This window comes from Notamacropus eugenii, chromosome 1 (genome assembly GCF_028372415.1).
Source record: "Notamacropus eugenii isolate mMacEug1 chromosome 1, mMacEug1.pri_v2, whole genome shotgun sequence".
Classification (NCBI taxonomy): Eukaryota; Metazoa; Chordata; class Mammalia; order Diprotodontia; family Macropodidae; genus Notamacropus; species Notamacropus eugenii.
Genome location: NC_092872.1, coordinates 119388712 through 119414665, shown reverse-complemented (window position 1 = coordinate 119414665; position 25954 = coordinate 119388712). Strand labels below are relative to the sequence as shown.

Below are 25954 nucleotides of genomic sequence, written 5' to 3'. Positions count from 1 at the left end.
GATTCCTTTGTCAAAAGTACTGACTGGCTACTAATCTTCAAACAATAAGAAATTCTTAGTATATTTTTCCTCTTCATTGAATTTTAAAGGTTACTAAGATAATAAACAGAAACTTGTTGTTTATTTTTCTTTAATGTTGATTCCAACTATCCTCACTAATTCATCAAGTATTTCACACCTCCAAGTATGAAATAATTTACTTTTAGGAATGAGATAATCAATAACTAATTCTCTGGACTTTGAGAGATTAAAAGGTCTCTGATGATTTTTCAGTTTTGAAAAATTCCCTGATATTTTGTATTTATATATTTGAAATAATCTATTGATTCTGTTTTTTTTAAATATTCATGAACTATCTCCAAACTCTACTACTATGATATTATTGTCATATCATTTTCTCCAGATAACCTCATTTCCAATTATTGCTAAATATGAATTCTTCTTTTCAATTAATTCTTTACTGCACTGTCTCCCAATTACCCCCATATCCAGCTTTGAAATATTTATAGTATTTGCTTCATAATAGGAGACATTCCTGATTTTCAAATTCTACTTTTGCCCATCTCAAGCCTAAATTTACCCCTGTTATTGTGGTGAACAATATATTTTCCATTCTCTAGATTTCTATAGATAATCTTTTCTATCTGGCATTAAATCTGAAATAATTTTATAATGTTGCTTAATTATTTTATGCATTTGTGGCTCAGTAGATTTTCAGTTCAAGGAGGAAAGAGACCATTTCTTACATTTTCTTTCCTTCAGTGTCTAACAAAAACCTCTAATAAACAACACATAATTATTGAGTATGTAGATAGATGAATGAATGAATAAACATCATTATCTATAACCATCTGTAGTATGGCATAAGCTCCTTGAGGCCAGGGGTTTTGTGCTCCTTTTATTTTAAGCTGGTAGATTACTAACCTGCATATAATAGATTTCTGATAAATTTCATCTTTATCTAAACCACACAGATTAAGATATCTGCTTAATGTCAGAATTTTAAAATTGAATTTAAAAGATTGTAATAGTTTTACTGGGCTAATTCTCATAGGAGTAATCATGTGGTGTGGCCCTCTGAAACACAGCTGATGAAATATCCATTTCATCAACTGAAGATTAAAGGGTGAGTTAGAAGGGAAAAGGGGTTTTATCCATCAAAAATCTAATTTCTAAGTCCACACACTTTTCCTGTCTGGCATTACCTCTTATTTCTGACATAAAATACTGCATGTTAACACAACTCAATTTAACTACAGTGTAAGTAATACTATGACTCCAAATTATAATTATTCATGTGGAAAGTGTTCTAATTTTAATAATTCCAGAAGTGCAAATAAAAAATTCCTTTGCAATATTCTCTTATACCCATTAGTTTTGCAAATATAGTTACAGGCAATAAAATTATGGAAGGACTATAGAGAACTCTACTGATATGCACTGTACCTCTAGAGTTTTAATTAGTTCAGTCTTTTGTGGAAAGTAATATAGACTTAGATAGTTAAATGAGAGTTATGTTTAACCTTTGACCTAGAAAAGTAATGTTGGGATCATATTCTACAGATATTATTTTCTTGATTAGGTGAAAAGATTATTTGTGCAAAAATAACTTCATTGCATTAGTTTATATATTTCAGGACTCAATGCATCCTTAATCTTATTAATGTAAGTACTTCTCTTAAATATTATTCTCTGTAGAATCATTTGTAATAGAAAAAATGGAAGTAGTTGTGGAATATGACTGTGATGGAATATTATGCTGTAAGAAATGTTACAATGGATGGCTTCAGGGGGACAAAAGATATGGTGATAGTTATATGAATCGATATAAAGTGAAGTAAGCAAAACCAGAAGACCATTGTGTATAGTAACAACAATATTGCAATGACAATCAAATGTGAAATATTTAGCAACTCTGATCAGTACAAATGGTCCACAATTCCAAGGGACTCCTGGTGAAAAATGCTGTCCATCTCCAAAGAGAACTGATAAACTCTAAGTCCAGGTTGATTTTTGTTTCATTTTCTTGCTTTTTTGCTACATGGTTAATAAGGAAGTATGTTTTATATGACTTCACATGTATAGTGAGTGTGATATTGCTTTCCTTCTCAGTGGGTCAAGGGGTGGGAAAGAGAATTTGGAATTTAAATTTTTGAAATGAAAATAAACATATATTTATTTTAAAAATACAACTTAAGCAGTGGTCAAATTTTTCATAATAATATTTGGTGTGATAACATCTGCATAAAATATAAAGGGGAACATAAATATTAGGATAATTTGTTATTCATTTGATAAAATTAATTTTAGTTAGACTATAAATGAGAGAAGCTCATAATTTTAGGCTGAATCTATTTTATTTTTTGCTTTTTCATGTGTATCTGAAGGTTTGTGACTCTCTGTCTATCTCAAATGAATCTCAAAGTGCTTCACATTGTTCAATAGTTCCATAGCTACATACAAGTTAGAAATATTACTTTTTTTTTTTCCAGGACTACCTGTCATCCATTCCCCTTTCATCTATCGGTACCTAATTGTTTCTCTTTTCCCCAGGAACCCTGATAGTTTTCACCTCCCAGTTTGATTTTTTTTTTTTTAACTAAAAGCGTCATCCTTTGAGTACTTACTTAAAGAAGCTTATTCTTTGAATGGATGTATATCACTCAAAAGTGAGAATGTGATAAGACCTTAGTCTGAAAGGGCAAGGTTCTTACATTGCATCCTGAGCCATCTCCCATAGTCCTGATGAATATCAGGCCACTGGACTCAGCTGGCTCAGGAGAAGAAAGTGAGGTTGATGAACTTGTGCATCCCCACCTCACTCAAATCAAAGTCAAGTGTAAGTCATGTCATCATATTGATGTCATGGTCCTCTTCAAGAATGAAGGACAAACACAATATTTACCTTCTGTAGGCCCTTGGGGTTATTAACCTTCTTATTTTTGCAAAACCTGCTTCTACCCTCCTTGCAAACCCTTTGGATTTCTAGAGATATAAAAGTCCTGTCCTATATAAGCATTATGTTACAGTTACACACCCTTTCTGGCCACTACTCAAGCATTCAATTAACAATCCCCTTCATTACCATTTGAACCATTGTACTTTAAGCATGTTGTTATTTTCTTTCCTCTCTCTTCCTATATTTTCTTCTCCCAAATATTTGCCCCTCTACCTTCATACTCTGGATCAGCATATCCTAGTTTCCAATATCTTGGTCTCCTTGCCAATCTAGCAATCTGTGGCACTAGATTTTGTACTTTGATGAACTCTCTCTCTCTCTCTCTCTCTCTCTCTCTCTCTCTCTCTCTCTCTCTCTCTCTCTCTCTCTCTCTCACACACACACACACACACACACACACACACACACACATACACACACACACACACGTGCCTTATTAGACCATTTCAACTAAATTCATTTTCTCTCTTCTAGACTCCCATACCACTGGGACCATGTTAGTTAAATTCACCCACTTTTCTTTTTAAAATTTCTTTTTAAAATAACAGTCAAAGACTGACAATGCTGATGACATGCACTGTGTTTCATGGAAATCATCCTTATTGTGTCTTAAATGATGAAAAATATTTGTGACTCCAAAGTAATTTTCAGGAATAGAAAAACAACTCTGTCTTGTCGCCACTCCTCAAATCATGGTCTCTTTTTAGGTATGAGATGCATCGTCATAGCTTTCACAAGTCTAAATAGTGGGCCTTTGTGACATAGAACTCAGCAATTGGCAATACATTTCATGAAGTCACTAGGTAATGAACTCCAGTATAATAGAGATCCTATCTCTAACAAGTTACTTGAAATACTAGGGGCAATATCATAAGGCATAATGAATTTGCTAAAATATGCTTTGAAGTAATGCAGGTCTTTTAGAATTTGGCAAATGCATTTTGAATTTTTATTGCCTAAAATTTCAATTCCAAAGATATATTTTCATGGCATTGGCAGAATAAAAAGCATAACTAAATTTTCCATTAGAAATTGAAATATGTCATATTTTAACCTTGCTTTCATAAAGTGATAGTTTGACATTTATTTATTTATTTTTTCTGAAAGCTGGCCAGGATCTAACTACTTTTGTTTGCTGATGACTTGTACCACTGCCCAGTTGAAGTGAATTTTAGAAACAGCAAATGATTCTTTTAGCTGTTTGTTGCTAAGTGAAATGGAGTCTGTTCCACTCCTGTTTAATAACATGTACAATTATGAAAGATAATGGACTGTTGGAGAGGCTGCTGGCTTATTTGAGGGTTTTTTTTTTCAATTTGGAAATAAGGCCAAATTTAGAATTCCATCATCACTTTGCCTTTGCAATTTTGTAAGAGCTTCAACTTCAATATGGTACCTTTAAAGTGCCCCTTCTTTCTTTTTTATTATAATCAACTTTCAGAGATAGAGTAATTGAACCTCAGAATTGGAATGAACATTTGAGGTCATCTGGTCCAATCTGTCTCCCAGTGTAGGAATCAATCTCATCCACCACATCCCAGCCAGATGGCCACCCAACCTTTGACAATTTTCAGTGATAGGAAGGGAGACTGCCTATTCTATTTTAGAAAGCTCTCTTAGAAAGTCCTTCCCTTTTTTAAGTGAAAATCTGGCTTCATTCACTGGACACAATTCTGCCTGTTAGGACAACAAAAAAATTGTCTAATTCTTCTATTGTATGATGATGCATTCAAAAATTTAAAAGTTGAGCCAGCAGGCCTGGGGAGTTGCAGGGCCACCATGCTTCATCTCTGGAGCAGCAGGCCCACTCTGGGCTCATTAGTGGTCCATTCCAACACTTCCCACACACACACCACCACCACAGCCTGGCTCTGCCCAGACAGTTCTTGCACAGTTCTCCCCTTAGCCAAGGATGCTGGTCTTCTGGAAGATATAGTACAGCCTGCAACACTTTGTGGCCAAATTGGAAGAGTTCCCTGGGGCAGGTCATAAATGGAAAGGCTGGGCTCCTCAAGGTAGGTAGCCACTCTATCTACTACCTGGTCTATTCACTTCAGTCTCTTTCATTCAAAGCAAATGAAGAAGTAAATGACTCCTCAAGTTCAGCACTACTGATTGTTCTTTGGTACCAGAGCTGGGTTTTTTGTTTGTTTTTCTTTTTGCTTTTTAATTTCCCCTGAAGATTTTTTCTTGCTGAAAATGCAGGACCAGCACCTAGCAGCAAGAAATCTCCAAGATCAGGCAATTGCAAGTGGGGCCTCCCTTATTGACCAGGTGGAGGCAGTGGAACAGACTTTTGTCAGAAAGATTTCAAAGGGATGCATGGGGATTATGTAACTGGGATTAGGGACTGTGATAAGGAGATGAAAATAGTCCACTCTGCTCTGCCACGATTGTGAAGCAAAGCAAAAAATGCTGCTGTCCCCACTGTTGCATGGGAGTCTGGCATTTCTGACAGTAGCTGTTTGACTTCCATAGAACAAAACAGTTCTTGGGGTGACTTTGAAGGCTTTAGGGAGGCTCTGACTGGTCTGACACTTTGAGACCCCTGGAAATGCTGGAGCAGTGGGCAGCACCACGGACACATGAAAGTCATCCTGATTTAAATGGATGTGTCACAATCTATTGTGGCTGTCTGCAGTCTGGCAGTTTAACCAATGTGATGGAAACTGCTGCTGTATCATCTATTAAGGCCAATCTCAGCTTTGAGAATATTTTTTAAGCTTGTCTTTCAAGAAGTACCAGTGCAATAAATGACAGAGGATGCTTGCACCACACACCATTTAAAAAAAATAATGAAGAAAATACTAGTTGAAAATCTGTAAAAAAAGCGATTTTGCTCTGAGTCTTGAAAATTCTGGAGGATTCTCCAAGATGAACATAGCACATCTACTTGAAGATGCCACTGGAGTAAATATCATTGCCAACACAATTTCCAGTTCTTGGAATAGATGCTGCTCAAAAAAATCTTTCAGGATCTCACAATACAGTTGGGAAGGTTCAGATCTGAAAGAAACTATACATTGAATAGAAATAAATGGCTTTAATCTTAATAGTTGCAAGGCACTTGAACCTCTATTGTCTGACACAACAGCCCATGTATGTAAAATTTTTTTTTTTGAAGAAGAAGACTCCAGTGGAAATACACAAAACGTAACAAATTCAAAGAAGAAAATCTTTTTACTACTCATAATCTAAAAATGGATTTTAATAGTGATGTTTCCCAAGGAAAATACACATTTCTTTCTAATTTTTGCGGAAAATCTAACATTTTACTATGAATTTGGGGCTAGAAACTTTAAGTTGTAGATATCTTCGAGGTGAGAAAGCAAATTTTTAGCTGTATTTTTCTTCAGCTCACACATTGCGTTTGAATTAATCATGGGTTTTGAAGAACTTCCTTTGAAGAATTTGCTCTCCAATTTTAAATGTATATTTTTGTTTCCACTAGCAAGCAAATGGAGGCTTCTTCAAAAACTTCAGTTTTCTATTCATCAAATACTTAGTGAAAGCCTTGAAAAGGAATGAATTGCCGATATAAAGCTTAGAGATGCCATATATTTCTTTGACAAAGTTGCCAGTCCCTTGTTCTCAGGTAGTTATTGGAGATGCAGGCTTTGGTAGCTTGCCTTTGGTGCTCATTATACAGTAACATCATGAGTTGAAAGCCACAAATGTCTGAAGAAAAAAAACTCTCATTATTCAGATGGTTACCCAACTTCTTGTCTCATCCATTGACTTTTTGTTGATGACTAGGAAAACTAAACATTCTTAAGAAAGGTTCCAGCTGTGACTAGATATTCCAAAATGTGAATTATTTATGTCAGTCTGTTCAACATAGTTATTTTCTTTATTTTCAGGTGATATTCTATGACTAATCCAGGATAATGTCACTGTAGAGATATCTACTTAAATTCTATGATACTTGTTTGGAATATGTTACATGGTGTTCTTAGTAGTTTTAACATATATTCTAAGAGATGAAGGAAAACCTAAAAGTGTCGCACACACCGCACCCCCAAAGTATCTTAGTACTAACTTAAGTTTTGCCCTAGTATATTTTCTTTTTATTTTATTTTTTCCAGAAAAATACTGGAGACATCTCAATCTTCTATTTAAGGATAAAATCCAGTGCTGTGCATTATGCTCTAAACCAGAGATAATTTGCCATCTTCCTATGTAACTGCTGACCTTTACAAAACAGCACTCATGGACAATAGCTTTATTCCATTTTAAACTTTGTTCTGTAGAACATCCAATTGAAAACTTTCTCCAGGTCTCCACTGAAGAATCACTCTTGCTCACAATGGCAAGAGCCAACAAATCTACAATGTCTTTTTTAACAAATAAAATTACTTGAATGCATATATAAATATATACATATATATTATATATAATGTGTATAAAATTATTATTATTGCTTCCTCCTATTTTTTTCTTTTACAGTCTGCTACAATTCCCACTATTTTTGACTATTCCTCACATGGCTTATTTTTACATATCCTCAAAATTCTCATTTTTATCCTCTCAATGCTTCTTCTTTTTGTCAATTTTACTCAAATATATTGGTGCTAAGAAATGGACAGAATATTGACTCCAATGAGATACAGTAGCCATCTTGTTATTTTTCTCTAGTACCTATCATTTCCTAAGTGTAAATACTTATGTGAAAATATTTTGTATCACTTCATTTGGTTTAAGGCTTGTGAAGAATTGCCTAGATCACTGAGAAGTTAAAAAACTTCCTCAGAACCACACAACTAGGATATAAAAGGTAGAACTTCAACTTAGGTCTTCCTAATACTTTGGTTCACCCACTACTGCTACTCTGCATTAACATTCTTAGACATTATGTTTTATCTCTATTGCCTGTGTGGCCTTTGGCAAATTACTTATACTCTCTGAACAACAGAGTATTTATATCACTCTGTTTAACTAGAATTTAACTAGAACTAGGCAATCTACAACCTTTCTTTTAGCTCTAAATGTATGATCTCAAAAACTACTTTTGGAGATAGAGTTAGAGACTAGTCTTGTGATTTCATTGGTATTAAACACCTACTTTGTACCAGGTATTGAGTTAAGTGTTGATGATATAAATAAATAAAGCCAGACCCTAGCCTTGAGGGGCTTACAATCTAATGAGGGAAGACATTACTCAAAAGGAAGTTGGAAAGTCGAGATATGCAGTGAAAGAAGGTACCTTGGCATTGTGTTATGACGGATTCCAAACCAAAGAGAGCAGTTTGTGGAAAATCAAGAGTTGGTTGGTCTGGGAGGCCTCTTCCTTCAATGGCTATTTGGGGAAATCTTTGATCTACCTTCCAAACCTTGAATCTGAGGAACTGAGTATAGCTAATGTAGTGATGAAGTGTGAGTACCAAAGTTGGTGAAATCTTGAAGGATGATGATTTTCCTGATGAAAAGGTTTTCATGGAGCATGATCACAGTAGAGTCCAGTCTACGTTTTGCAAATAATGAAGCTACTAAATAGCAATAGCTAGCATTTTACATTTATTTTTATAAAATGCAAATAAATTATATCATTTGATTCTCACATTAACCCTGTAACAGATGTTTTTTTTCCCTCACTTTACTGATAAAAAACTGAGGCTGAGAGGCATTAAGTGATTTGTATAGTCTCACAAATCACATATTGACTTAGAAAATCATATGCTAAAAAAAGGAAAATCATATGTTCATGGTGTCTATGTTTTATTATATTGTAATTTTAATTTGATAATTCATTTCCAGTTACATTTTAATGTGGCTCTGGTCCCACTGGGGAGTGTCATGGGCCTCAAAAGCCCTGTAGGCAGCATGTCTGATACTACTAATTTGGAGCACTTAGGAGATAGTGATTTAATGTGCCAATGTGTCAGAGATAGGGCTTGAACCTTGAAAATTCTTACTACAAGAACAACATGAACAACCCTCAATGTAATATACCATGCTGTCTCTCTGTGACCTCTTTTACTTAAGCTTAAATTCTTTATGTATTTAAACAGCTTAGCAATTCTGTTGACTCAGTTTATATTAGTGGTCAACACTGCAAACATTTTGTTTCATCCAAAATAAAATAAACCAAAACTAAAGATATCTCTTGAAAAATGTAAAGAAAAAAATGATCAAATTGTCATGGGGAATACTTCCTAAAGTATTAACTAAAACTGTGCAGTCACAGCTAAACCATTCAGTAATGGGCAATTGCTAAAGCAATTAATCTTTATATGGAAAATGCCTGTATGTCACAGTCAATCACATCAGAAATACCCATATGGACTACAGACTACAGAGAAGAGTTCTCATGGTGCCCATCAAAACTTGACATCCATGATCATTGTCTAACGCAGCAAGAAGTCAGTAGGAACTTTGGGATGTGCTGTCAAACAGAGACAAATTGGGATTAAAAATGTATTCACTCTTTTAAATATGTGAGTTCTGCTTCACAATTGGAGAAAGCTTATTTTTGAGAGCTTCTAAGACTAACCAAGGTTAAAAGGTGACTTTAAATCTTAATGACAAAGTCATCACTGGCTACTAAATGATTTGGTCTGGTTTCTCAAAGTCTATAATGAGCTCACCTGATTCTGTCCTTTACTCTGGGCATCCGCCCACACTTTTGTATAAAAGAATGCTACACACATGCTAGTCTAGCTTTACCTTGCATTGTGGTAAAACTGATTTTAGTATCTCCATTATTGAATGAAATCAATATTGAAAACTATCCACATGGAAAGTTTAAAAACAAAAACTATATCAGGGTCCCTGAAATATGAGACCGAAACAAATCTGACTTTCAGTTTATACTCCTGTTGTTTGCATTAGCCCATGGAACAGGGATTAGAGTAATGCAAAGTTCTTCAATATTAAGTGCAGACAATTGGAGTTCTCACAGTGCTGTCACAAAAGCTGTTCTATTGATAGTTTTTAACACTTGATTCACCAACTACACTGGGCCATCAGAAATTACTCTTTTTCCCATGTCCCATGGCTTGTAGAGCCCTTCCAATAAAAATGAGCTTTATAGACACATGCTATTAAACAATGTGGATTCTTTGCATTCTTTGCATAGTAGACTGCTGGGGAGATCATCCTTGGAAAAATCAAAAAGAAATACAAGTCCTTCCTCAAAAACACCCCATACCACCATCTGAAAAATGAGATATTCTCTTGAGGTTAATGAGCTCCTTTTCTTGGAAGGAAATATTCCCAGAAAAACTTCACCTATTCGTTTTTCATACTTTAGTTCTATTTCTTCTCATATGAAATTGATGAATATGATCTGCTTACATTTTTTATGTCTAATTGAGTTTAGGTGATGAAGAAGGAAAAAAAGACATTTGTGTTAGCAAATGACTTTGAGTGCATCCAACTTTATTTCTATATGTATTATGAATATTTTCAGATTCTTACACTGCAATGATTTTTAAAATTATTTTCTTTTTGATATTTCCCTTGATTTTTGTATTTTGTTCCTACATATGTTAAATTCTAATTTCTGTTAAAAATATCTAACAAAGTAGTATTTCTTAAGAATTTATGAAAATTAAGATCATGGCAAATACTTTTCAAAGCAAATTCCAGGAAATCCAAGATTTGACAGAAATGTTGAATAAGAAGCAGTTTTAAGCAGTGGATAGAACATCAGATTCAGAGTCCATGAGACCAGGACTCAAATCTCACCTCAATTATTTCCTAAATGTGTGACTCTGGGAAATCAATTTTACCTCTGTACTTCATTTTTGTAATCTATAACATTAGGACTCTGTATGCAGTGGCCTCTAAGGTCCATTCTTGGTCTAAATCTGTGACCCTTTGATCTGAGTTCAAAGCCTTTGTGAACTTCACCAAGTGAAAATTCTCTGGGACATGATTTTCTCAACACTTAAATGAGGTCACTAAATTATCTCCAATAGACCATCCAGCTCCAAATCTATGATCCCGTTTAAAAGAATCCTTATATTTGGCTTCTAGAATCATAACACCCTTTGGGGTTGTGTAGTAATAAAACTATAAGCTTACACAATACTTTGTTCCCTCTTTGAACTTTTGTCTTGATTCTAATTTAAGTCAGTTAATCTATTTAGAATTGGCATGAACTAGAACAAGAGACTTCTGGAATTTAAATCAATAAAACCACAGATTAGCAAAACTCTTCAGATTTTTAAAGCTATTGTCAGTGCTGTTAGAACCAAGAGGACTAAAACACCTAGCTTTTCAAGCAGAACAGAGTCCATTGATGTAAAGCCTAATGAGGTCAAAACCTGCCTTCCAAAATAACAAACCAGATGTTTGTTTGTTTCTGCATTTTTTACAGGTTCTATTCTTCCTCAAATTTCCCTAAAACACTTTTTCTAGACCTCTCCTTCATCTTCATCCCACAGAAAGATTTATGTGCTCCCATACGTTTAAGGAAGTCCCTCTCACTATCAAGGCAGATCATCAGGTCTTCTGTGATTTATGGTTTCAGAGATTTGTCTGAAGTACTGAAAGATAAAATGGTTTTGCTACCATCAGTGTCAGAATTTGAACTCGATTTTTCTTGATTCCAAGATGAGGCCATTGTCCAATACATGTGATAGATCAAAGTCTTCCACATACTAGATGTTTAATAAATGTGTTGATTGAATACATAGAGATTGTCAAGAAATTGCTGTCATCTTTTACATGGTGATAGTAAAACTAGATAATTTTCCCTCCACAGTCACATCCTCAGTTTGGTAGTATGATTCTTATTCTGTCATTTTTAGAATTCAGGCTAAGAAAATGTAGTGAAGAATTAAAGGTCACAGAAATAAAGACTAAAAGAAGAGCTAGAGTAGATTTTAGAAAGCATTAATCCTATATACTCATTTTTTTTCAGATGAAGAAATCCAAGATATAGACGTTATGTCCTACCCACCTTAACAAAACTAGTCAGAATCAAAGACAGCTTATCAATCTGAATCGTTGCTTACCAGTCTAGTGATTTTGGAAGATCTGATGAGGGCATGCCTTTGACAGGATAGATTAGTGCCTTCACTGCTACTATAATCCTAGGTATATAATACTGTGACAGTGGAATTCAAGTGACTTACCCAAGACTGCATAGCCAATATGTATAAGAAGTAAAACTTGAACGCAATCATTTCTGAAAATGGTGAATAATATGGTTTAGTATTGAATTTTGAAAATAAATGAGCTTATGATTTAGTGTAACAACCAGGCACACTTCCAGGTACTGATGAAATCATAAATGGTGTTTTTAAACCCTTTAGATATTTTTATTCCTTTTGGTCTCTTAAAAATTTTATCTTTATTGCTGTCATTTGTTGCATATCTTCTTTACTACTCAATATTTTACTCCCCCCTTCCCAAATGTGAGAATCATCCTTTAAGAATGACTGTAAAAGAGAGAGGGGAAAAGCATTTGAGAAGAACTAACTGACTAACCAATCAAATCTGATATGTGTAAATATGTATATATATACACACACACACACACATAAATGTATGTATGCATCTACATATATAGGTATACATATATACACATATATGCATGTGTATATGTGAATATATGTGTGTGTGTTGCACATATATATCCATGTATGTATACACGCATATGTGTGTGTGTCCTTCTACATATTTTCTCAGTATAGCAAAGAAGCATACAAATGGAGGTGTATTCTCTAATGCCTCTTTCCTCTTTTTTAAAAAACTAACCTAGGTCATTATAATTATGAAACATTTATTTTCCCTTTCTGTAACAGTCCCTTAGATTAACATCACTGACACCATATACATCATTTTTCTTTCTTTGCTTACTTTACTTGCCTCTTTGCCTGTTCTTTAAAAAGCTCATCAATGTAAATGTTAAGGACAAATTAAATTCTCCAGGATGCTAAATATTCCCAGTGAATACTACTAATGTGATGGATTTATCCCCCATTCTTTCTTTCCATGTATTTTGTGCTGCGGTTACACTGTTTAATAACTTTCTTTCTTCCATGGAAATTTAGATATGTCTGAGATAGAGCCTCAATTCCATTCTGCAGACATATTACTTTTATTTTGGTCTTGTTATTACTTTGGGGAGGAGAAGATGGTAGGTCAGCTACCTAGATTGCAATCTGGAACCTCTGGTGCCAATAGAGTTGAATTGCTGTGTCCTAGTTTAGTATGACATCCATAAGATCATAATCATTGCATATGTATCACTTTACCACCAAGAACAAATTATTTTATAGTTCTTTACAGTTTTCTAGTGACAGATTTGAAAAATGTTACTACACACAGATACAAAAAGATCAAAAGCTTAGGAATCCAGTCTTCTGCTTTCAGTTTTATACTCAGTCATCTGATAGCAATTCAATTCAATCTGATAAACATTTATTAAAGACCTTCTCTGTTGGATACTGAGCAAGGTGTTGGGGATATAAATTTAAAAAAAAAGGAAGTCAACCCCTACTCAAAAGGAGCTTACAATGAAATAGGGGAAGATAATGTGCAAAAGGAGGTTAGAAAGGGGAGAAAGGGGGAATAGCAGGGGATATATGGGCATCTTGTCCTATGTAGTTGAACCCAGAGTTGTAGACACAAAGTGGAGTTCAAGAGAGAAGGTGTGCTGCACCAAAACTGAAGGAAAGGGAATTGGCATCTAGCTGAGACCAAATCTGTTCCCCTATATGTTAATTAGGCAGAGAACAAGAATGGTAAAAAAATGAATTCACCAACTTCTGAGGAGGCTGAGACATCCTGAAAGGATCTGCCATCAAAGTAGGTTGAATGCAAGTAGACAAAGAAATGGGGAAGATAATAAAACAGAAGGACAAATGGACACTAAGACATCTAAATAAGTAAAAACAATATCTAAATATGTAATGGAAGACAAAAGAAAATGAGTCAACACATGATGAGAAAGAGAAAATCATGGGTTATCAAGTAAGCATAGAACTCTAGCAAAATATTTTTGAATGGTTCAAAAAAGAGGAGAAAAAATATTGTGAAAAAATAGTTTATGATCTTCACAAAAGATATTATGTCAGAATGGCTAAATTGAACAAGCAACCAAAACTTGAATTCGTAGTTGTGAGTCTTTACAGAACAAAAAAATGAAAGAACAACTAATTGGGAATATAAATATACTGGAAGAAGAGAAGCAAAATCCAATGATGTTAAATACATACAAGCAAAATGAAAGAATCTCAAAGTTATAATGCATAGTCAATTTAAGAATCATAGCAATAAGACAAAGTAAAAAACCTGACCATCATGATGCAAGAAGTCATATAACAAAGCTGCCAAGAACTATTGAAAAGAAAAAACTAAGTGCCAATCAAAAGGTTCCACAAATTTCTCCTAAATGTTTACAGCAACATCATCCATCATTTCCTTAACTGTGGAAACAAGTTAGAATTAGCTCTACTTCTTATTAAGATTTGATTCCTTCATGTAAAGAAAAGCTTTACATGCAGTCCACTCCACCCCTCAAACAAGTACTTAAACTTTGAAACTCACAATATTTTTCACTTTCAAAAAGTCAAAGATAATACTTTTTTTTATTTTAAGTTTTCAACATTCATTTCCACAAAATTTTGAATTCCCAATTCTCTCCCCATCTCTCCTCTCCCCACCAAAAAACACCATGCATTCTGATTGCTCCTTCCACCAATGTGCCCTCCCTTCTAATACCCCTCCCTTCTGTTATCCCCATCTTCTCTCTTGTTCTATAGGGCATGATAAATTTCTCTATCCCATTACCTGTATTACTTATTTCCCAGTTGTACCCCAAAATCATTCTCATCATTTGTTCCTAAAACTTTGGGTTCCAACTTCTCTTCCTTCCTCCCTCCCCACTCATCCCCACTGAGAAGAAAAGCAATTCAGTATAGGCCATATCTGTGTAGTTTTGCAAATGACTTCCATAATAGTCATGTTGTGCAAGACTAACTATATTTCCCTCCATCCTATCCTGCCCCCCCATTTCTTCTATTCTGTCTTTTGACCTTGTCCCTCCCCAAGAGTGTTTTCCTTGATAATTTCATGAAAGATGATGTCTAGACTCTGTTTCTGATCATGGCTTTTAGGTAGCCCCTTAATTTTTAAATTCTCTCCTGGATCCATTTTCTGGGTCAGTTGTTTCCCCAGTGAGATATTTCACATTATCTTCCATTTTCTTCATTCTTTTGGCTTTGTTTTGTAATTTCTTGGTTTCTCATAAAGTCATTAGCTTCCATCTGTTCCATTCTAATTTTTAAAGAATTATTTTGTTCATTAAGCTTTAGAACCTCCTTTTCCATTTGGCTAATTCTGCTTTTGAAAGCATTCTTCTTCTCTTTGCCTTTTTGGACCTCTTTTACCAATTGAGTGAGCCTTTTTAACATTTTTAAAGGTGGTATTTTCTTCAGCATTTTTTGAGTCTCCTTTAGCAAACTGTTGACTAGTTTCTTTTGATTTTCTTGCAATGCCATTTTGTTTTCAATATCATTGATTCAATTCAGTTCAAGTAAATAAATATGTATTAAACTAGAGGTTACTGATATTCTTTTAAGACCAAGCAATACTCATCATCTGTATTCTTTTCTTAAGAAAGAAATTGAGTTTCTAGCTTCTTTTGGTGATCAAATCTTACCCAATTATTATAGAAAACCCTCATTTGATCCTTTTAGTTATTTCAACCATGGTTATCACTCTTTCTCAATGCCATATTATACTCAAAAATTTTCTAGGCATTTTCATCATGGATAAGATTTCTTCATACCATTTGATCAAGTCTTGAACAATCTATGGTATTCTACACAAAATGCACATGAATAATCGATGTAAACAAGACCCTAAAAAGCTGGCTTCATGCAGTGGAATTTGGAAACAATTAACTTTTTTAAGCAATGGGTCATACTGAATTCTCAGGGATTTAATGGGGGGAAAGTGGTACCATAGTTCTGCTTTACTGTGTCAAACATATGCAATGTCCTGTATCTGCCATGTTCAGTCCAAAAAGTAAGTACTTTGCACGTGGATCAGTTTTATTAACAGTTCATCCACAAACAAAATGCTCACAGTTGATATTTACATAATTGAAGCATGCAAATCTTTTTAAATATTATTTTAACACATGACTTGTCTGTGATAACACAGGTAGTGAGTGTGAGAATTAAGATGGAAAATCAGGTTCCATATAGCATAACAGAAGGCATTCCAGAGAACAAACAACTTTCAGATTTCTTTTATGCTTATCTAAGAATAATTGTCAATTATCATGGAAAAGCAATGTCATCTAATAGACTGACTTGGAGTTAGGAAAGACAAGGTTCCAATATCACCTCTGATATTTAATAGTTGTGCTGTCTATGAACAAGTCATTTAATCTTTCTGCTTCAGTTTTTTTCAAATGTAAAATATGGTTACCAATACCTCCAGAATCCACTGCACAAGTTGTTTTCATGAGTTTAGGCTTAAATAAGAAATTTTTGAAAACATTTTAAAAGCTTTATAATGTTATATAATTATCTGCCAACAAAACTATCATTATCAGATTGAATTTCTGTAATTTTCAGTATATTGGACAATCACTTCATCCCGATTAGAAAGGAAACGTGATAGGAGTATGAGCTTAGTCATTTTGCCTAATGTACTTTAGTGTCTTATGAAGAAAAGATATTTCCTGCTATTGAGGAAAAAAAGTATAAGAAAAAAGTGAGATAAAAATAAAGTAGTGATTCTTGAATTTTGATCTCAGGACCCCTAGGGGTTCCTTGTACCTTTACAGGAGGTGAGAACCTTTTTCATTTTACCATTGGGTCAGAATCGCTTTTGAAAAACAACTACTAAAAAAAAAAAAAAAAACCCTAAGATTTTAATTTGCAATGTGGGAAAAATCAATAGCTAAAATATGTATTTTTATAAAAAAAGGCTTTGAGGAAAAAACAATTATTTTTAAAAGTTAAGGGATCTTGAGACCCAAAAATTGTAGAATCACTGATAAAGAAATGCTAGGAACTGAAACATTATCTACTTTGAGGCTCAATTGAAGAATTTTAATTAAGCTGATTATATATGTCTTCTCCTAGGGTATTGATTGAGGTTATTGCTCATTTGAATCTCTCAACTCCCCTTCACTATGGTTCAAAACATATGAGCTGCGATATCTCAGTAAATCAATGATTATTTATTAAGCACTTACAATGTTCCAGATACTTGCTCAACGTTGGTGATATAAAAGGAGATAAATGACAGTCTCTTTTATTAAGGAGCTAATAATTTAATGAGGGATACATCAAGCAAATAGATATGTGCTAACTAGCCACATACAAGATAAATAGTAAATAAGTAAAAGAGGGGAAACATGGGAACTAAGAGGTGGTGGAAGGTGAGGATGAGATTTTATGTGGAGCTTAAAGGAAGCCAATGAAATTATTAGGTAGAGATGAGGAGGTAGAGCATTCCAGGCTTGAGGGACAGTCTGTACTGTTCTTTTCTCTCCAAAGGAAGGTAAATTTTGATGGCTCAAAGTTGCATAGTTAACTTGGGTTTACTGGTTAGATTCCTTCCTTCCTTCCTTCCTTCCTTCCTTCCTTCCTTCCTTCCTTCCTTCCTTCCTTCCTTCCTTCCTTCCTTCCTTCCTTCCTTTTTTCCTTTCCTCCTTTCTTCCTTCCTTCCTTTCTCTCTTTTTCTTTCTTCTCTTTTTCTCAAAGACCAACCCTTAAACCTATTTCACTGTGAATCTCACAGATTGGACAGCAATAGGTCCCCAAACAAGCACCACTTAATGGTTATATTTTGGGTCCTCCAGGCTCACAGTGAATATCAACAGTAACTATTTCTTTTTCGACTACAAACCCTGAGGGTCTTCCTCTCCTAATTTGATATATTTAAATTAAAGGGCCATGCCATGCCTCACTTCTTAAAGAAATCTATTCACTGAATGGGTGCTGCTTCAGTCAAAGTGAGAACTTTTAGGCCTTAGTCTAAAAAGAGCCAGGGTATGTCATTACATCCTGAGCCATCTCCAATTGTCCTAATGAACATCTGGTCACTGGACCCTGATTGCTCTGGAAGAGAACGTGATGTTGATGACCTTGCACCTCCGTCACTCAAATCAAAGTCAACTGCAAATCATGTCATCATTTCCCTGATGCCATGGTCCTCTTCAAAAACAATGGACAAACACATTACAATATTTGTCTTGTGGCAAAAGGAGTTTTTCTTATACTTTATTGAAGCTAGTCTTATTATTTCTACTATTGTGTTATTCACTCTGGGTTCTTCCACTATCTTGCTCCAAATGCCATCCCCTATCTCATTCATCTTCAGTATGTATCTCTCTCTCCCCATTGGCTTCTCAAAGTCTTACAATCTCAAGTGTCTTCAATTAAAAGTAAAAAGTCTACTATTCTAACCCCTTCCACTAGCACACTGCATTTCCTCTTTCATTCACTAATGTACTTTTTGGAAAAATGTCTAACCTTTATTGCTACCATTTACACATTATGTGATTTCTCTTCAATTTCTTCAAGTTTCCATTCCCATAGTTATCATAAAAGTTCTTTCACAAAGCAGTCAAAGTCCTCAGAAATGCAAAAATCTCTGTCTTTTTTTAGTCTTCATTCTCTTTGATTTCCCCACAACTTCTAAAGATGTAGACTATCCTCACCCACTAGATAGCAGTTCTTCCTTTAGCTTCAGATATAAGTTTCATCATATTTCCTTTGTTCTTCCATTCATTGATTACTCATTTTTTTTAAACCCAGACTCCTTAAGAAAGACAATCTGTAAGAATCTGCCATTTTCTCTCTTCACACTCATTCTTTTTCATTCATGTATGTGGTGTTAATATCTACCCAGATACAAAACTTTCAAATCAACAATATCATTATTTCTTTTCTGAGTTCCAGACTTGTATATCTAAATGCCTTTAATATATCTCTAAACAGATGTATATCCCATACTTCAGGTTAAACATGTCTAAAACTGATTAACTTTTTCTCTTTAGAAATTTACTTTTGTCTGTGACAGAATTATTGAATTAATTTTCCATAAGACCTCACTTTTGGTTAACTTCATACTTTCTATCCTTTATTTGTCAAATTCTGGCAATGTTACCTTCAAAATACATCTTTTATCTCCATTGTTTTCTATTTATTTATTTAGATCCTCTTTTTATAAAAATATTAGAGAAATACTAAAACTTAAATCCATAATAAGAAAAAGAAACATTATAAACTGAAATATAAAACCTAAATATAAAAGAAAAAAGAAAAAAACCTGTCACATGCACAGCAGAACATAGGAGAGGATTCAGAATATATAGCAACAATTTAACATTTCAAGAAATCCTAAATATTAAAATACTGTATGTTATGTTGAAAGCTGTCCATCCTTTCTTTGCTTCCTCATAGGTTTTCTTTTGTTCTTTGTTGCACAATTTTTGCTTTGTTCCTTTACCCTCCCCCACCCAAGGCTACAATTGAGCATGGATATATTTATATGTAGGCAACGATATATATATATATATATATATATATATATATATGTATATATATATATATATATATATATACATATATATATATATATATGTATATATATATATGTATACATATATAAACATATTTTCCCTTAGAAATTATATTCCTAATCTTGTTTTTATATTTATACATATCTCTTTTTTTCCTATTTCTCCAAATCCTCTACTTTACTTCTACCTGCTACCTTTGCCTCCTATTACTTAACCTACTCTACTCCAGTAATCTCTCCCTTATCCTCCCATTCCCCTAAATTTAAACATGCTTTTATACACCCCTTTGACCTTTTCTGCCCCCTCTCCTCTAAAACTCCCTCATCTCCCATCTCCCTATAGCTAAAGACCCTTCTATATTCCCTTTTAACCTGTTTCTTCAGCCTCCCTCTAAAGATCCCTCCTTTAGCTTTTCCTTTTCCTTATCCCCTTGGAGTTTTATTTCCTTCTAAATTTAGAAGACTTTTATACTCTTATAGATGTATTTGCATTTTCCCTTCTTAAACACATTCCTGTTGAAAGTAGGTTTCCAGAACTAACATCTCTCCTCTCTGTAATATTAACTATGGCAATGAGAGTTAAATATCTTACCCACCCATTAATGGGCCTGCCCATTAAAGGAAGATTGATTAGGGGAAATTTGTTTTGTAGGAAGTCTCACACCTTTTTCAAATTTCTAATGAGGCTGAAGTTCTCAAGGGGTGTGAAGTTCTCTGGCTCTGAAAAGTGTATAAATACTCTGAGGTGAGGTTGACTTTGGGGCTTACATAACAGAAATGTTTGTTTGGCCAGATGAAACTCTGGGCAGTTGCTAAGGAGCCTTCCAACCTTTGAAAACCCAAAGGTTGGTCCTTCTCTCTTTAGTAACTATCTATATAATGGACAGACAGTTGTATCTGTCTGTTGATCTATGATGTATGTATTGCTTATAGTCAGATAGTTGGAAGCCCTGTCTCTATTCCTCTGTTTGTATTTTCTCTGAAATTCAGATTGTTGATGTTTTCCCTTGAACTCAGTGGATAGTATATGTGCTTGATTAAAGTAGAATTTTGACCCCTCAGAAGCTGTTTTCATTTTATCTTTTCATATTAATTTGTTTTCAGTTTTCTGCAATCACTTCCATAAGTCTTAGATTTTCTCCCCCTCTGTCCCCATTCCCTCCTCAAGATGGCATGCAATCTTAAATGAGCTTTACACATACATTCTTATTAACCACATTTTAACATTAGTCATGTTGAATAGAAGAATTAAAATTAATGGGAAAAACAACGAGAAAGAAACAAACATAATACAAGAGAAAATACCCTACTTTATTCTGTGTTCTGATTCTTCAGTTCTTTCTCTGGATGTATATGGCTTTTTGCCTCAAGCATCTTTTGTGAATGTTTTAAACCCTTGCATTGCCATGACAGTCTAGGTCTACCAGAAACAGTCCTCACACACTGTGTACAATGCTCTCCTGGTTCTGCTCATTTCACTCAGCATCACTTCATATAAGTCCTTCCAGACCTCTCTGAAGTCTTCTTACAGCATAATAGTATTCTATAACATTCATGTACCACAACTTGTTCAGTCATTCCCCAATTGATGGGCATCTCCTTTATTAGTTGCTCTCTTTTTAGAAAAGCAGAACCAAGAACCTGTACAGTAGGCCCTCCTGTGTATTCTAGGTCCTTGCTATTATACTCCCTCATCTAATTCCTCTGTATTGATTCTTGCCCATTTGTATAATTACTACTTCTTCTATGCTTGAATGGTTTTACTTTTTGATGTCATATCATATTCAAATCTACCCCAATCTTTCTTATAAGCTACCTACTTACTAATAACAGTCTTAGTCATAGGTTTTGCATTTTCCTTACATAAAAGGTAAACATTCTATACTTATTTAGTCCTTTGTAGTTGGTCGTTAGTATGTACCTTATATTTTCTTAGCTCTTATATGCCAAATCTTCTATTGAGTTCAGATTTTTTAACAAGGTCCTAAAAGTCTGACAGTTGATCAAATGTTCATTTTTTTCATTCAGAATTATGCTTAACTTTGCTGAGTAGGATATTTTTTTGTCCTGAGGTGTAGTTCTTTTGTTCTTAGATGTATAGTGTTCCAAGACTTACAATCTTTTAGTTTTGTCAATGCTAGGTCTTGTGTGATTCTAATTGTGATAATGTCATATGTAAATTGTTTTGTTTTTCTTATTGCTTGTAATATTTTGTCCTTCATCTGGGAGTTTTGGAATTTAACTATAACAGTTCTGTGAGTTTTCCATGTAGAATCTCTTTTAGCTGGTGATAAGTGGATTTTTTTCTCTTTCTACTTTCTCCCCTTTTTCTAATGCTTCCAGACAATTTTCTTGAATTATTGTATCAAGATTCTTTTTGTGATCAGAATTTTCAGATAGTCCAGTTATTCTACATTTCTCTTCTTGATCTGTTTTCTAAATTCATTGTTTTTCTTATAAGATGTTTCATATTCTCTTCTGTTTTTTCATTCATTGCATATTTTTTAAAATATCTTCATCTTTTATAACTTCACTTGACTTCCCCTTGTCCAATTCTGATTTTCAAGGAGTCATTTTCTTTCTTAAGATTCTGAATCTCCTTTCCTAATTGGTTGACTTTCTTGTCATAATCATGTTTTTCTTGTATTATTATTATTTTTCTTTTTCATTTTTCCTCCATCTCTCTCATTTGATTTTTAAATTCTTTTTTAAGTTCTTTAATGAAATCTTGTGAGGCAGGTGACCATTTGACATTACTCTTTGGAGTAGAAAAGGGTTTCTTTGTCTCAGTATCCTCCTCTGAAGATGAACCTTGGCCTTCTCTATTCCCACAGTAGTTCTCTACTGTTGGATTCTTTCTTCTTTGTCTGTGTGCTTTTTTGCAATAATTTAGTTTTCATAATCACTTCTAGTCCTGAGGACTGGGAGATGGTGCCTCTGGTCTCTGATCCTTTTCAGTTCTCCCCTTTGACCTTGAACTCAAGCTAAGACCTCCAGCCTCCTGTAATTTCCCATAGACAGGGGCATCTGGTCCCACTGTTTCTCTACTCACTGGGCAGGCATTTGCTAGTTCCTTCTAGCCTGCATGCCTTTCATAACACAGCTGGGTCTGACATTCTTTGCCAACAGAGTTTCCCCTCTATCTTCCCCAGGCCAGATGTCAAACTCCAATCACTGCCTCAAGGGTAAAAGTTCCTGTGTCTGGGACTGAGGTAGCTTCTCAAATCAGCTGAGCCCAGAACTGGTGGCTTGTTGTTTAAGCAGCTTACTGCTAGTTCTTAAAACAGATACTAGCTCGCAGATGCTACTCTTCACAGGGAGGAAATCAGGTGCTGGGATTTTTCTTCAGGTTTTCTCAGTTTGTCCTAAGAGAATCCTTTCTCTACCCTTACTTTTATTTGTTTCACTGCTCTATGTTTGCCCAGAGGCACTATTTTATCCCTTTTGTAGAGAAAAATCTTGAGAGCCTGAGATTTTCTGACCTACTCTGCTTCTTCCCAGAATCCTCTCTCCTCCACTACCTTCTTTATTCCTCCTGTAATAGCTCTAATAATTGTCCTTATTATCTATCAACTACATAGATTAGCTCAAAAAATACTACTAAATTTTGCTGCTTCCATTTTCTCTACCTTCTTAATCATCTTTCACACAGCTGCCAAAATTGTCTTCCTATGCAAATGCACATGCCACTCCTGACAAAATTATAAGTGGCTCCCAGCTTCCTACCAAACAAAAGTCAAATTGTGGCTTTTTTCCTTTGACGTCTAACTACAACTTTTTCCTGAAAACTTCCATCATCACATGATCGGTAACTACCATATCCCTGGAATGTTACACAACATTTTCCTTTGCAACTCTCTTTCAACTCATATAATATCATGCTTTGTTTTGTTTTTTTTTCTTGACTATTTTAATTTGCTACTGGGTTGTAAATTCTATGCGAATGAGATCAGGAAAAAGTGTCTTCACTGAATTTTGAGTGCTTTCTATATAAAGCTCTTAACCTTGAATATCATAGGCACTTAATAAATGCATATTTAATGAATGTTGTTTTTTAAGCCAAGACCAGTCTATAGTATTATTTCCTAGTTGTTCACTACTAGATTCTGATTTTGCTTCTTGATTCCCATGGCTCAAATATATCTAAAGTAATGGCTCTAGGTTTCAGACCAAGAAGCCAGCCTCCAGTGAAGAATTATGCAGTGTAAAGAAAAGAAAATATTTTAAGGAAAATGAGATTTAGTATAGATGTCATCACTGAACTAATGATGATGCTATTGTTTTCTTTTCAGTGACTTACTGGATGTGAAGGAATTTGGTAATTGACAGCCTAGAACCCCTTATTAATGAGGGGAAGATGTTTAGTGATCATTGGAAAGTAAATTCTTTTTGAAGAATTTACCTTTAAAACATAGAATAATTTCAGTCTCTGGTAGTATCAATTTAGTAAGTAATTCAGGAGAGTAGTTTATAACTTAGATTTTATTAATTGGGATAATATACTTAATTTAGGAAACTATATTACAGAAGTTAAACTTATTCTCTCTATTAAGAACTGCAAGGTTAATCAGTTAATAATTACTTTTGTATACTATGTGATAGGCATTTTGCTAAAATCTGGGGCATGTTTTATCCCATATTAGAAATAATACAACATGCCCCAAAAATCCTAATCTAGCTTTAAGCTATTATAGTAACTTAATATTTAAACAATTAAAGCTTAAAAATACACTAAAACCATGGTGAACAACTTGTGGCCTTGAGGCTACATGTGACTTTCTAGGTCATCAAGTACAGCCTTTTGATCAAATCCAAACTTTACAGAATAAATGTTTGTTTGAATTTGATAAAAGGGATGCTGCATTGAGGACCAAGAAGGCCACATGTGCTGCCAATTCTATTTCATTGAATGTCTGTCATTTTTCTCTGAGTTTCATTCATATATAGAAATGGAATTTATATTTTCTGTTTTGTTTATAGCAAAAAGTGTTAGTGTAGATAGAGTTAATGTTCTCAATTATCACACTCACTCATTTAGGAAGTTTCGTGCTCATTGTTACATTAAGTGTACCAACAGTTAATATTTATTGATATTCAATTCTTAGCATCCTGTCAGTTTGCTATCATCATTACATTAGTGGAATGAAGGTCATTTTGTATTTTCATGCTTCATATGTAAACTGTTGGGATAACTTCTACTTACAATGTATGTATTTCCTAGATGTATAGTTATTTGCATGTTATTTGCATCTTTTTAACTCAGTTAGAAAGTGAGGTTCTTGAAGACAATAACATTGTTTTGTTTTGTTTTGTTTTTACCTTTTGTTCTATCCTCAGAGATTAGCACAGTGCCTGGTACATAGTAAGCACTATAAGGAATGACTTGACTAACTGACCAAACCATTTATTCCTTAACAAGTAACTTTTTTATGATATGCCTCTCTGTATACTTAGCTAGATTGGTCCTCAGAGAATAAACTTTGTTTCCATGACCGTACTATTTTCTTTTTCCTAGCTAGGTAGACTTTTTTAAAGTTTTGAATAGTCTATGAGATGGCTGAAGCCACCCCTTTGTCCCAATGCGATGTTAAAGATTATGTATTCATCTTCTAATAGGTATGTTGGGGAAGTACTCTCTGGAAAATATATGGAAATGTATGTGGAAGTCATATAGGATTAGAAGATATAGCAGTTGTGATCTATATGAATGACATATACCGTTCCTGAATCCATTGAAGTACAACATTGTATCATAACATCACTATATACTCTCTAACATTCCCATATTCTAAAGACTGAAATTCTGGGTCATATTTGCCAAGATATAGATTGTTTATGTGTATATATCAATCCCCATGTTCCAGAATTTAAGTTCCAAATACCAATTCAATGTATTCTACTCTCAACCATCTGTGCTATCCTGGCAGGGTTTGCTCACTGTTAATTGGGAAAAAGAAGCATCAAAATCCACTATTATTCAAATACATCTCTTGATTACAAAGACTAAGTCATAGTGAAAAGGAATGGCAAAAACTGCAGTTTTCTATTATTTTTACTAGTAGGATAGTTAAGGTGCACCACAGATAATTTCAGCCTGACTCTTTGGAGAGTAAGGAAACTATTTCAATGAATTTTAAGATTGGGCTACTTTTGTGTTTTTCCACCTGATGCAGTCATTAACTTTGTGTGTATGATAGAGGCAAATGGCTCTTTGCTGAAAGAAGTGAAGTGGCTAGAAACATGCCTTTCTCTTTGCTCACTTTTTAAGAATGATAGAGAGAAAAGTTCCTTCTTAATAACTGGCTCTGGAAATGAGGGAACTCTTTCCAAAAGAAAAAAAATATATAGTAGATTTCTGACCCTGTGGTTCATTGATCTTCTAACATGATGAATTGAAAAGCTTTATTTATTTGAGTTTTTATGACATTGTTGATGTTAAGGTCATATCACAAAGAAATGCTGAGAATAGAATACTACATATTTTTTGGATAACTGGTG

General features: G+C 34.2%; 1 protein-coding gene and 1 pseudogene across 3 annotated transcripts in view; both read left to right on the top strand.

Moving 5' to 3' along the window:
• Positions 1-25954, top strand: part of LINGO2 (leucine rich repeat and Ig domain containing 2) — a 1607677-nt gene that overhangs the window by 636562 nt on the left and 945161 nt on the right. The gene's annotated exons all lie outside the window — the stretch shown is intronic.
• Positions 4823-6240, top strand: LOC140506551 (uncharacterized protein CLBA1-like; annotated as a pseudogene).